Source organism: Echinops telfairi, unplaced genomic scaffold (genome assembly GCF_000313985.2).
Source record: "Echinops telfairi isolate 266 unplaced genomic scaffold, ASM31398v2 ScPeMD7_7400;HRSCAF=8409, whole genome shotgun sequence".
NCBI lineage: Eukaryota > Metazoa > Chordata > Mammalia > Afrosoricida > Tenrecidae > Echinops > Echinops telfairi.
The window spans coordinates 2784585-2789031 of record NW_022111300.1 but is presented as its reverse complement, the minus strand read 5'-3'; the positions used below and the strand labels follow the sequence as shown (position 1 = coordinate 2789031).

General features: G+C 49.0%; 1 non-coding gene across 1 annotated transcript; it reads left to right on the top strand.

Annotated features, from left to right (window-relative positions):
* The first annotated feature begins 225 nt into the window (after positions 1–225).
* On the top strand, positions 226–346 carry LOC115871699. Its single transcript, XR_004047423.1, has one exon. It is a non-coding gene; the product is annotated as a small nucleolar RNA SNORA61 (small nucleolar RNA).
* Positions 347–4447: the final 4101 nt, after the last annotated feature.

The window sequence follows — 4447 nt, the reverse complement described above, 5'->3', positions numbered from 1 at the left end:
GCTTCCCGCCTCAGAGTTCCCAAGCAGAAGCGCAGCAACCCTCGTAATTCACGAGAGCAAATGGGTTCACAGACCCCATCCAGCACCCTGGTCCTTTCGCTGTTTCTGCCTCCCAGGCACAAAACGGAAACACTCTTTAGCCAAGGTCTCCCCCCCAAGACCCCCACCCCATATGCATGTCAAAGTGGGACGCTGAATAAGGAAGACTAAAGAAGAGTGGAAGCAAACCTTCGGATTCCTTGTCCCTCAGATCTAGATATTGGTCTGAGTGGTTAAAAAAGAAGGAAAAGTAAAACTGAAGTGGGCTTGGAGTCTTTAATAACTTACAAGTTAATTTCAAACATAGGAGGAAAAAAAGAGTCGAAGCCTTTGAGTTTGGTCCCAGGGTCGGCTAAGAGGACAAATCAATATCTTGGAAGAAGCAGGGGCAGAGTGCTCGTTAGAGGCCAGGATGGAAAGACTTCGTCTTACATACTTTGGACGCATTGTCAGGAGAGACCAGTCCCGGGAGAAGGGCATCTGGCTAGGGAAAGAGGAAGGCCCTCAAGGAGATGGATGGACGGTGGCTGCCACCATGGGTTTAGTTAGCACAGGGACAATTCTAAGGATGGCACAGGGCTTGGCAATGCTTTGTCCTGCTGTGCATAAGTGGCTGTGGGTCAGGCGCCACTCAATGGCACCTAACAGCAACAGCCCTTGCCACCAGCCCCAACCCTTAATTTCCCTCCATGGTCCTGACCTCAGGAGACACGACCAGCAACGGCCTACATCTTCCAGTCCTCACTGGGAATATGCCTCATTATTTCCACACCCAGAAATCCCATCTCTTCGGCCAATGTCCATCCAGCAACCCCGAGAGTCGATCCCTCGCCAGAGTCACAGCTGCTGGCACTGCGTCCTCCCCGGGATGCTGAGCCTCCCCCGAGAAATATTCAAGGACCTGAGAGTGTCTCCTCTCTACCCATTTCCCCACCAGCCACACCAGGCAGGCTGCTTCTTTCTTGCTAAGTTTGCCCTTTATTTATGCCTCCCTACAACTGGACGCAAGTGTGCACCCTAGTCTTCCTTCCTCCAGATATTTCCCTAATTTCAGGTGATATGCCCATCCCGGTGACTCTGCCAGTCCCTGTCTTCCAAACTCGAGCCATGCAGCGAATCCCTCTCCTAGTGGGACTTGGTATTGCCACCGGAGTTGGAACGGGTACAGTAGGCGTAGGCTCACTATTGCACAAGATCAGGTTCCTTTCTAAAATCTGGCTGCGAGCTTGCCCCTCACATCTGACCCACCCGCTCCCATACAAGACCTGTTTGACTCGGTAGCCACCAGCGTTCTCCAAAACCAAAGGGGGTTACAGTTCCTCTCTGTGCTGTTTCACAGGAAACATGCTGCTTCTATAGCAATGGGGGGCTTGCACACGAAAGAATTGCCCACCTCCAAGAATAAGCCAGCCGCCTTTGTGAAAGTGAGACCTCTTCATGAATCAGCTCCCCATAGGGACGTTGGCTTGTGCCCACCCTCGGCCCCCCTCATAACCTTCTGAGTAGTATTAAGTCACCTCCTGCACGATACAACTCCTCTCCTCTTTCATAACAGAGCGCTCAAAGGCAGACACCACCTCTTAGCCTCTCAAATGCTCCTCCACAATCCGGAAGCCCACTTAGTACCACTCCTGCCCCTATAATAACGATGCCCCGACTCAGCCTCAAGCAGCCAGAGATTAGCATCACCCCTTTTCCTCATATCCTCAAAAGGCAAGCATCAAAACCAAAGCAAACGCACTGCTCTGGAGTCAATCCCGACTCAGAGCACGCTAGGACAGCGGAGACCTGCGCCCGTGAGGCTGTGACTGTTTACGGGAGTGGAAAGCCCTGTCTTTGGAGTCCAGAGCCGTTAGTGGTCCCCAACTGTGGACCTTGCAGATTGTAGCCCAGTGTGTAACCACTAAGCCACCAAGGGTCTTAAGGGGAAAACGAGATAAAAACCTGCTTTGCTCATGATTCCAGAACAAACCAAACTTGCCCCCACCCCCCACCCCCACCCCACCCCCCGCACGCCATCGCCCAGAACAACCCAACAGAAGCAAAACATTTTCTACTCTTATGACAGCCTAAAGCCCCTCCGGCACTATTTTCTCTCGCCACTCCTCTCTCCACCCAGAGCGTCCTGACTGTGGGCACATGGACAGATGCAGTGTGCCTCCCACTGGCAAGACCTCAACAAAGTCTGACATCTGAACTCAGCTCCATGTCCAAGGGTTTCTCAAGCCAATTGCATCTCTGTTACCTTACTAGAAACTTAATTTCTCTCTTAGAAAACAAGGGCAGTGTACATGCTGCATAGCAATCAACCTCTGCATCAGCAGAGCCAGAAATAACAGTGCCCTGCTCAAAGAGGGCAGCTAACGATGCTACTTTGATTGCATGTTGCTATTCCAGACCTGTCAATAACCCAGTCTCCCACATCAAGCTCCCGAGCGGCTCTCCACTGAGTGCCCCACTCCAGGGCTGCAACACCAATTATTCCTTTTCTGGTTATTATTTCAGTATACCAGAAACCCAGGTCTGTTTCAAGTTCGCCATATAAGCCATGACTGTACTGGTTCAAATTGGTTTGAAACGCTGGTTAAATTTAGAACTTATTTCCTTCTGCTAACTTTGTTTTTATTTGATCTTTTTAAATTTAACTACCAAGGTGGAACTACCAAATCTAGCTATTTCTTCTTTTCTAACATAAACATTTTAAGATATACGTTCCCAAAGGGCCCTGGGTGGTGCAAAGTGTGTGCTTGGCTGGTAACTATACGGTTACTGGCTGGAACCCACCCAGGGGCTCTACGAGCCAAAGAAACAGGCCGATGACCTGCTTCCATCAACTCGACACCAAGAAAGCCTGATGGAGCAGTCCACTCTGCAACAGGGGAACAAAACAGACCCACTGCCTCGGAGCGGATGCTCACTCATCTCAACCGCGTCCTAAAACCGACAAAAACAGAAGCCAAGGCAAGAGCTGTGAGCTGGGCAGACTGGCGCAAAGGAAGGACAGGGATAAAGGCAGGACTTTTGTGTGTGTGCAAGTTGCTTACTTTTTTTTTCAATTAAATACTTTTATTGGGGGCTCTTACATCTCTTATCGCAATCCATATATTCATCCATTGTGTCAAGAACATTTGTACATCTGTTGATGGCAGGACTCTTAACCCGAGGGAGGGAGAGAACTGCACAGCACAAAGGAAGGGGAAGGGCAGATCAGATACATTTCCTCAACCATGGAAGTGACCAGAGAGAGAGAAGAGGCTGCGAGAAACCACAGAGAGAAACAGAGGATGTTCACACCACCCCACAGTAACTGAACAGACTTCTGGGTTTGGGATCTGGAGACGAGGGCACGTGTGAGAGCTGAGGGGTGGGGAGTGCCATACCTGGAAAGGAGAGGCAAACTACGGAAGACCAGTCAGTAGCAGAAGACCCGCCAGAAATTCCGCCAATGGTGGGAGGTCTTCCATTAGAAGACTAAAATCCAGCCAATGGTGGGAGGTCTTCCATTAGAAGAATAAAAGCCAGCCAATGGTGAGAGTCTTCCATAAGAAGACTAAAAGCCAGCCAATGGTGGGAGGTCTTCCATTAGAAGAATAAAAGCCAGCCAATGGTGGGAGGTCTGCCACTAGAAGAATAAAATCCCGCCAATGGTGGGAGGTCTTCCATTAGAAGAATAAAAGCCCGCCAATGGTGGTAGTTCTGCCATTAGAAGAATAAAAGCCCACCAATGGTGGGAGGTCTGCCATTAGAAGACCAAAAGGTTTGCCTCTACCTCCACCTGAAAGCATTTTAGACTAGCTAAGGACCTTTTGGACTTATTTTCCAAAGTCTCTCCTTCAATAAACCCCCTTTTCTGTTCAACCCTTTTTTCTGCTTTTGGTCTGAATTTTTTTTATTTTGACTCTAACCTGAAATCTTTCTTTCTAGTGGGGCAAGGACGGAGGAATGGAGAGACCACAAACCTTAAGCCACCTCCCCGTAACAAAACCTACAACAACAAAAAAATAAAACAGTGAAACCTCAGTTGAAAAGATAATAGAAAAGAATAAAACTAGAACAAATTTTAAATGGTCAAAATGGAGAACAAATGAACTGTAGATCGTGTGCTTAGCAGCCGGCTGGTAACCACCTGGGCTTGTCACCCTCATTGTGACTCCATGGGGTTTCCAAAGCTCTGTAACTCTCTATTGACAGACAGGCTCATTGTCCCCCAAATCAGGAAGTTATAGGAGAAGTCAAATCAGAAAAGGCAGTTCTCAAATGTGGTAGTTACATAATTTCATGTCGACTTGAGGATGTAATAAAAGGATAGGGGTGGAGTCTAGCCTGTCGGGTCACAGCCTTCTCATAAGGAGGGTCCTGGGAACCTCCCCTCCTTCTCGCTCTCTCTCTCTCAGCCTGTGATGCCGCT